This window comes from Capsicum annuum, chromosome 8 (assembly GCF_002878395.1).
Source record: "Capsicum annuum cultivar UCD-10X-F1 chromosome 8, UCD10Xv1.1, whole genome shotgun sequence".
Classification (NCBI taxonomy): domain Eukaryota; kingdom Viridiplantae; phylum Streptophyta; class Magnoliopsida; order Solanales; family Solanaceae; genus Capsicum; species Capsicum annuum.
The window spans coordinates 61521942-61531877 of NC_061118.1; the positions used below are offsets into that span (position 1 = coordinate 61521942).

At 32.7% G+C, this 9936-nt stretch overlaps 1 long non-coding RNA gene across 2 annotated transcripts; it reads right to left on the reverse strand.

The window, feature by feature from the left end:
• Positions 1-1343: 1343 nt before the first annotated feature.
• On the reverse strand, positions 1344-6491 carry LOC107879665. Of its 2 annotated transcripts, XR_001677052.2 has the most exons (3): positions 6313-6474; positions 2455-2527; positions 1344-1675 (listed from the first exon to the last, which is right to left on the reverse strand). It is a non-coding gene; the product is annotated as an uncharacterized LOC107879665 (long non-coding RNA). The 2 variants fall into 2 exon arrangements; XR_007044022.1 differs by lacking the exon at positions 2455-2527 and having other exon boundaries at positions 6313-6491.
• Between the last annotated feature and the right edge of the window lie 3445 nt (positions 6492-9936).

Genomic DNA, 9936 nt, shown 5'->3' on the forward strand with positions numbered 1-9936 from the left:
TAGGATGCAATAAGGCTTATTTAGCACCTGGTAGTTGGATTTGACATCGAAATCTATTTTAGGGTCGAATTTTCCTTCGAATGGACTTTTGAGATTAGAAGTAGGTCCCTCCGGCCCACCTTATCCAAAAATTATTATTAACTCCTTGTATCCTCTATAGGCCTTCTTACGTTACTTATTTACATCCCTAGTCCTAAGGTGATTTTAGTCATATTTTGACTTGTCTTAGATTTGTTCTTGGGGGATTTTAAGACCGGTTTGAGTCCGACAAATTATGATGTTAAGACCGATTTAAGTTTGCTATCTACGATGATATTACTTTCGATTAAAGTTTGGTATTAATGACATTAATTTTGGTTCTAGTCCGACATTGAGAGGTTATTTATGATGGTTATGAAATCAGTTTGATTTCGGTGTTTATAGTATGGAAAGGTTCACGGCTATGGTTTCGATGTTTGGATATTCTATGAATATACAGTTATTACTTCTTCTTGATTGCATCCACGGGACTTATAGGGTCTTGCATTGGATTGTTTACATTTTTTTTGTCTTCTAGGCTTATGGGGGTCCATTTATGTATTTCTTGTTACGTTCTCTTGATATTATTTGCTCGGTTATTTACTTTCATTATTTGGAGCACTTTTTCAGATGTGCCTTTTTTTCTAACTTAACTTATTATCTCTTATTTAATTGTATTTATATTATGATTTAGATCAATTTGTTGATGATGCCTACTGAGTAACCATTGCTTTGATACTCATACTACACTTCTGTACTCTTTTATGATGTAAATCAGAGTACTAGCTGTTGTTGTTGACGATGTGATAATGTTGGTCATAGTTTGGTGATAGGGTGATCTCTTGTAGCCAGAGTTGACCTTCTATCCATCTTCTATATTGGATGGTCTTTTATTCCGAGACTATTGTATATTTGACATTGATAATAATCTCATTCTTTTGCTAGAGGCTCTTGTACCAACCTTACTAGATCGTGGGATATTATTACTTTTTTCCTTATTTACCTTATGTTATTCTCTCTTTCTTGCATATTATGTCTCGTAATCTAGTTACCTGGATAATTCTAATGTTTATCCAAGTTTCACCAATTGGCCCGTTACTTGTCATTTCGGATGACAAGTTGGCTTATTAACACGACCCAAACCAGGGCCTAGTCGTTCCAGGTATCTCAAGTCCAACCAGGATTGGAGACCTCCCCCATTACCCTACCTTTAACTACTCTACACCCTATTTCAGATGAATTTCAAATATATAACAAGATAATGCAATAATAATCTAAAGAAAATAAAGTAAGTCTATAACCATAAAAAAACAAACACAACCAAATATCCAACCAAATAACCATAACAAAACAAACACAACCAAATATCCAACCAATACCAATCACAATGCCTACCAATACCAAGACTAACACTACTACCGACACCGCTCATGCCCATAGTAATCCGACAAAGCCTCTAACTAGAATCAAAGAATATCCAATCGGGACATGCCCCCGACCATATCCAAAAACAAAACAAAAGTAATAACAATAATGAAAAGAACCCATGGCATGAAATGGAGTCTTCTAAAGTATGGAAGCTCACCACTTTAATCTGACTCAAAGCTGTCCCCGAATCCAAGTCACTGAGCAGGAATAATGGAAGTACGGTCTATTCCTGCATCGCATGGGGATACAACACCCAAAGATGGTTAGCAGAGTGAATGCTAGCATGTAAATCAGGGATAAAGATAAAATAATTCCATCATTCCAAACCAAATATAATAACCATAGGCAATCACATATATATGTATATATACCATGCTGGGGTAGGGAAAAAGGTTTAGCATGCATTTAAATTTTAACCTAGATTGTGTATCTTAACCATCATAAATTTACCCACGGGATATATAGGTCAAGTGTAACCCCCTGAACGAGCCTCAGTACGTGTAGCCGCATGAACCAGAGATATCACAGAAGGCCTGGGAGTCCCGTGTACCCCACAAGCATAAGGTCACTAAGACCAACCCTCATGTCGGTAAACATGATTTTCCATTGTCCGTCCGTTGGACTCACACCTTCACGGCTAACTATCACATCCCACCATTATTTCTCAATTTAAATATTTAGCACATAACCAAACCCCTAATTCTAGGAGTCAATTATTAAGGCATTATAAAGTGGTATCTTTATACCGACTATAGCTTGCAAGCAATATCATTAGCCAACACTTAGGGGATTCTCATGTACCCTGCCGACTCCATTGTTAAAATCATTTGGAGAATTTCCGTGTACCTCACAAGGTTTTCAATTCAATTTAATTTGTGGCCACCAAGGCCCTTTTAAACTCATTCATCAATCATTAACATTTTATGCCAAGCCTTAGTTCAAAACAAAATTCAAACTTGTGACAATAGAATTCTCATTAACAATTTCACAAATAGGTTGAGGGCATACCATTATCAAAGCCAAAATTACCAAATTTGGGGTTCAACCATGACCCGTCCATTAAATCATCATTGTTATGCACCTATATGTGCAAAACCATAATTAAAAATATGCATAGTCACAATTTAAAACATAGAAAGTAATATTCAATGATATGCATTCAAACCCCTCAACCATGGTTTCAAAACCACCATTAATGATTCATGAACAATGATTTAAAAATATGCTTTTAGTAAGCTAATAATGAGGTAAAAGTCACATGCCTGAATTATAAAGATTCACGGAGAGAAATTGATCCTTAAGCCCTTAGATGATCACTTTGAAGAAACCCTATCCAATTTTGCTTGAGAGGATTTTAAAAGAGTAAAGGTTTAATCTTGTAAAGTGTAGAATGAATGACCAAAAAGTGTTATAGGGTCGTTGGGTATTCAGGGTTTTAAGTGAGAAATGTCTAAAGTACCTCCAGCTAAAATCATAGGAGGTTACGAGTCGACCCCTTGACTCGTGACCACAATATACGACTCACACCCTTGAGTTAGCACTAATATAGTGAGTTGGGCATCTATACACTGTTAACCATACAACTCCATGATTTCACTTGTGACCTGACCATACGATTCACATGGTCTATTCGTATCCAAGACAAAACCAAGGGATTGGACAGTGACATCATACAACTCAACACTACCACTCGTAACTTATCCTTACAACTCTTAATTAGCCACTCATACTCAGAGCCAAGTCAAGTCACTAAGTTACTGATTTGATTAAGGATCGTCCTCACAACACGTCACCACTACTAACCACTCGTACCACCAAGTTTTTACCTAGACCAAAACCCAACCACCACCAACTGGACACCCAACAACTAGGGTCACCTAACCCGTACCCACACCATATGACTCGTATGATGAGTCATTACTAGGAAAGTGAGCTCAATGTTTAAGAATTTTATAGAGGCCATAATCCAGGGTGTTTCACTTACCTACTGGTGGAATAAACTAGGTTCCATCATGACTCATGAAATCAAGTCATGACATACTTCATCCATCTTTTTTTTGTGTTTACCTTGTAAATGTCTCATCAACTGACTTGTGCCCCCTTTATTACCTCTGATTTTATGCTTGTATAATTTCTAACAAATATCGCATTGGACCTAAGTAGCTCCTTCTACACGAGTCAAAAACTTTCACACAATACTAGTTTTTTAAGGAGTTCTTAGAAGGAGTCGGGAGAAAGATTGTCCGATTAAGATTGAACACCACATTACCGGCTTTGGTGTAACATCAACATCATCACCATTTTCATCTACATCAACTAGGTCTACTTCAATCTCTTCTTCTATACCATAAATTTCTTGGGCTTCTAAAAAATTCATATCATAAGCACCTTCACCAACTTCATTCTCAAAGGATTCGCTAAATGGTATCTGAGGTATATGAGTATATCGAGTATTTGAACTACCTCTACCAAACCTGAATTCAATTTGTTTTTACTACCACTTCCATTTTCAGAATAAAAATTTCTAACACTTTTACCGACTTTCATTAATTTAACCATATTACAAATTAAACTAATAAATATTCAAAAAATACAAAATAATACAAATAAATATTCAACAAATAATACACTAATTAAAAATTAAAATTAAGAGATGAAATGATAATACCAAATTTTTAAAGTATCTGAAAGTTGATCAATTCAAAATTTTTGGAAACTTTCACTTGATATTTGTAATTGCAATATAATATAAATTAAGCACTATCTGAGATAATTAGAATAATTAAGAGAGATTGAAAGAAAGAGATTATTAGTTGTGGGAATTATTTTTTTTTGAAATGACATTTATGTATAGGAAAAAGATTTTGAATTATTTTATTTTTTAAAAAGGGCAAAAAGGTTGTTTGGCCTTTGGACCAGCGACATTATAGTTGTTAGGGCCTCAACAGTCCAAAACATCTTTTGTTGTTGGGCCAGGGGCCAAAAATTTTAAAAAGAAAAGTTGTTACCAAGTCGATTCGATTTGGTGCACCGATGGTCCTGGTCCGATCTCAAGACTGGGTTAGTCTACCAAGCTCCATCGATCGGACGGCCCAGTCCACTAACTGGCCCCCAAACCCGGCTACCTTACCGATTTTAGGTCAGTTCTGGTCTGAGTTGCTTTTGGGCTAGTCTTATCGGGCCGACCCAGCCCACATAACAGAGTTAGTGTATTTTTTTAAAGCTAAAATCAATTAAAAGAACCAAAATAATGGAATTGCAATTGGATAATCCTTTTTTTTTTGTTTAAATGTATGCAATTACTAAACCAAAAGGGTAAACAACATAAATTCCACCACTTTAGGAGCTAATTGCTCCTTATCCCAACTCTTTTCAATATTACTAAAAATCTTAAAATAATTTTACATGGATATATTGTTGTTGTCCGGATACATTACGACTCTAATACACTGCAATACTCTGATATGTATCACATCTCATTTTACATATAACATACATGAAAAATAGTTTTTAATGTATCATGACACTAATTAAATCACGATACATAAGTTATTAGTTTGATTGTTATGTGTTATGTTACAAATACATACAAATAATATGAGATTTCATTACAATGTACCATAACTGAAAATCATCTCACACATAATGTATCATGAACAAGATTTGTTTGTATATTAATAAAATTAATATTAGTTTGATACATTAGTCTATGTATTAAGCAACATAAAAATTCAGCAGATACATAGATTTCGTGAAATTTTCTAAATAGAGAATATAACATTTTAAATCAAATTTGTCCAAATCCCCACCTTTATTGTTGGAAAATATGAAGCTTTGATAGGTTTTTATTTTGATGGTGGTTCACCAGTAGTTTTTTTCATTGGAGATGACTGCAGATAGGGAGACATGAAGGTGGAAAGAAAGAGATGAGGGTGGAACGAAGGAAAGGGAGAAGGGGGATAGGGTGGTGGCTAGACGGTGAAAATCAAAAAGATGGAATCTTTTCGCCACTGTTGGTGATGCTTTTCCAACGAGAAAAAGAAAATTTGAGAGAAAGATTGAGACACAGTAGGAAACGGATAGAAATTTAAGAGATCTGAGAATAATGGGGAGGGATATTTTAGTATATAAAAATAAAAAATGAGATGTATCAAGTACAGTGGTGACAGAAAAATTAAAATATGAAATGAGATTTAATTAAATAAAAGAGTAAAAATTTTAAGTAGGTATGATAAAGGTAAGTAATGCTATTATACAATTTTTTTCAAACCAAAATAATGAAGTTGCAAGTGAATAATCCTTTTTTTATTTTTTTTTTAATTGCATGCAATGAAAAATTCCAAATCTCAAGATAAAAATCTAAGATAAGTATCATAAAATGCTAACAAAGAAGAGGGAGGCAAAAGCATAACAGGAAAACAACACCAAATAGTCATTCAGAGTATAAACAGGCATATATACATAATATCATTCAAAAACAGAAAGGAAAAAAACAGCTTTAAAACATATAGAGTATACCTGGTAGGAGGCATAACAATTGTACTAAATAAATCTAGGAGTAGAAGCTCTAGCTATCAAAAATACTTCACAAAAAATAGGGGTTATTGAGGCTTAGGTTACTGGAGTTACGCAGTGTGAATTCCAAAGAAGAGAAAATGCTATCTACTTAACAGTTATAGAGAAGGAACCAAAAATCAATTACTATGAAGAGGCATAAAGGAAAAAGAAAAGTGATAAAAGCAAATACTAACTAAGAAGTTCAGATCTTCATAGCTATGGAGTATTTCTATGCTCCTTTGGGGGTGAACCCTCACCACCTGAAAGAAAGAAGCAAAATGACTAAAAGAGCTAGGAATAGGAACTTACGGGTCTAGAGTGAAGATGATAGATAGAGCGACCATTGGAGGATGATAGGAGCCAGATGGAAGCAAACCCAAAAGAGAAGGCGAAGTAGCTTTAGGTTCAATCATAAAGGAAGAACCGTGAGAGAAGAGGTGAGCAAGAGGAAGAAGAGTACAAAGTACTTTTCAAAAAGTTAATTTTTATATTTTTTTGAAAACATTTTGGTTTCCCTAGGATTGGGTTGGGCTTGTATTTGGGTTAGATCTTTGCCTTTTTTTTTTCAGAAATGGGCTTCGGCCTTTTTAATTAAATAATAAAATATAAAATTATCTAATACCATACCTTACCGAAACGACTTAAAATTTCTACCCTTTAGATTAATTACTAAAATCTCTATCCAATACCAAAAAAAATGAGTATATTAATTTTCTCTCAAAAATTTTGGCTAAATATCTTCTATCTAATAATATTATTAAAATAAAATTACATAACAAAGTATAGTAATTATCACCCTTTTGATAATGTTGTTCAGGATTCAGTGTTTTTCCCCGCAACTTCACTCTCATTTCTTAATTTCACCCATCAAACAACTTCACCTCTCATTTCTCCTTCTCCTTCTTTCCCATTTCTAATGGCTTCTCAAATTTCAATTTAAGATTTAAATTCTCCTACTTGTCCACCAACTCAACGAACTTATGATGTCGTCATTAATCGTCCCAAAGAGTTTCCCACAAGATGGAGCTTCTGATGTCGTAAAGCGGATTGAGAAGTAGGCATCTGCTGTTGTTGGATCTACAGATAACGATTACAATGGCGGCATTGAGATACATAAGAATGATGCATCTCAATGATTCATATGGTTGAAAATATGATAAAAAATTATATATCAAATATTTTTTGTGTTATTGATGCATAATATTTACGTATTGAAATGAGATGTGTTACTATTATATAAGAACTATGTATTGGGCTAAGTGTTTCTTGAAAATATATCAAAAATTATGTATCGAATGCTTTTTCTATATTTATGATACATAAGACTCCAAAATGAGATTTGTGTTACTAATACATAAGAATTATGTATTGATTATAGTAATTTTTTGGTGGACCTGTGACTGAATTTGGATGGGAGGTGGTGTTTCACCGGTTGGCTGATTGGAGAGATGGTGGTGATGATATGTGTTTTCCAACGGAAAAGAGGTATTTGATTATGGGTTGGGATCAACGAACATTGGGTAAGTGATTGAGGGTTTTTACGGCAATATTAGATCTTTTGTGGTTGCTCCGGGAACGCAAGTTCGCCGAAGATGTGACAATGCTCGTTATTGCTTGAAGAATCACGATCTTTTTTTAAATTTTAAATTCTGGACTGATTAAGAAAATTTGTGGATTCTCTGAAGAGATTTTAGTGAATGTTGTGTGATTTGCTATATTAATTGAACAAACTTTTGTTAATTTCTCAAAAAGTATATCGAAAATAGATGTATCGGGAGGTTAGTTATGTATCCAAAAGTGGCAAAATAAGGGTTTTTTTGTAATTTTAATAAGAACTAGTTTAATTGTATGTGTCGCGCATGTGTAACATTTAATTATTTAAAATTAAATAATTTTATCTATTAGGGAGATTTTTAATGAAGTGTAAGAAGTTCAAATCACTTTTCAAAGATCCTTCGCACTTTAATATAATAATATAAACATAAATATATTTTTTAGTTCAAACACATATATGTTTTACCACCGAAAGTTTCAAGTGATTGATAGATCATCAGTTTTGCGTTTACTATGCAGTACCTCTTTCCCTTGCTGCCAGAAGCTAAGATAGACGCATCAATTTGAACCATGTTTGTGTTACGATTATTTTTCTTTTCTTTTTTCTATATCTAAATCTTTTCTTGTTTTTAAAGTCAAATATTTACAAAAACTTGATTACATTCTTTTCACGTACTTAAAATTTATATAAATTTGGTACATCTTAAATTTTTCTGATTCTAACGTTTTTATATTTATTTATAGATATTTCAAATATTCTTAAAATCAAATTCAGTTGATTTAAAATTCTTAAACTAATGTAAAAAAAAATATTAGTTATCATTACTTCTGATGGCTTCTATTAAGGAAATTTTTTACCATAAATATATTTATTTAATTTTCAACTCGTAAATATTAAGAAAAATAGTAAAAACGATTTTGTCTAAAGAAAAAACTTTTAATGAATGGCATAAAGTTCAAACAACATTTCGAAAGTCATTCACACTTTTAACATATTATAGATATAAATTATAAATATAGATAAGGATAGGGAATACTTAGGTATTTGTGGTTGGAATTTATGCAAGTTTTATGTCATAAAATGATCCTTAGACCTAAAATTTAATTTTTTAAAAAAGACTATTTATTCTAATTGTTATTCTTTTTTCTCCAGGCTAAACGAACTTGGCTAGCTCTCTTTCATTCTAAGTGAAATTAAAAAGATGGAAGAATAATAAATTTTCAACTATATAATTCTCATTATACATCTTATTAGGTGTAATAGTTATAAGTTATCTGTTTAAATAATGTATTTCTTCTTTGTGCAAAATCTGAAAGAATGAAAATTAGATAAAATTTCATAACTAATGGCCAAATAAAATTTTTTGCCTAAAAAGGGGCACAGATTTTACTAATTTGGATCCAAAAAGAAAATTTTAATTTCATTGCACTTTAAATAGTAAAAAAACATTTAAATTTTTAAAAACTGCCAGTGGAAAAAAAATTCACGTGGTGAGTGAATGTATTAATTTCATACACTTAGAATGAGTTCGTGTGGGTAAAGACTAAAGACTATCAAATTCAAAAGTAATTAAGGCTACTAAAAATATAAAAATAAAACTTGACAAATTTAAAGATATTTAAATATTCTGCCTTGAATGTACATACATGCTTTTGCAGTTATTGTAAGTACGACATTACAATAATTACCGAAGGCTTAATTCCGACAATGGCTCTGCCGATCATCCACATGCATACCGTTGTTACTGCTAATATCATAAGCTGACAAATTCAAATATTTCTCTTGTGGCTCAGAAGCCCTCTTATCGCACACCTAATGGACCTTATTCTCTTGCTTCTCTTCCATGCCATCAAGCATTCTTCATGTATCGGATTCCTACATGTGCCACAAGCTACCACTCTTTCTTCCTTGTTTATTTCTTCCAAACACACTGTACATGTTACACCATTCTCTATTTCTATTTTCAAAGGTGAACATTTTGAATGATCTTGAAAAAACAACTAGTGAAACCTGTTTGAGACATGATATAATTAAATAAATAATTAGAATGATACTACTTTTAACCGCTTAAACTTTTAGATGATATGATGACATAATTTGATATGGTATGTTAAGAGTATATACGAGGTCTAAGTTCCATTGAAATACTATCAAAAGTTTTTTGATGGAAAGTTCATTGGAAACTTAACTAATGAGACAATTTCTAAAGAAAATTCTCATGTTTTGGTTCAAAGAACAAGTTTCAAGCAGTAATGACTGTGTCAGGATAGGTTGTTTATATTGCATCCTCTTTATGTGCGATTACTCCTCAAACATTGCATGAATACGGAATACTTTGTCCACTCTATTGTCCTTATATTAGAGCAGACAAGACCGAG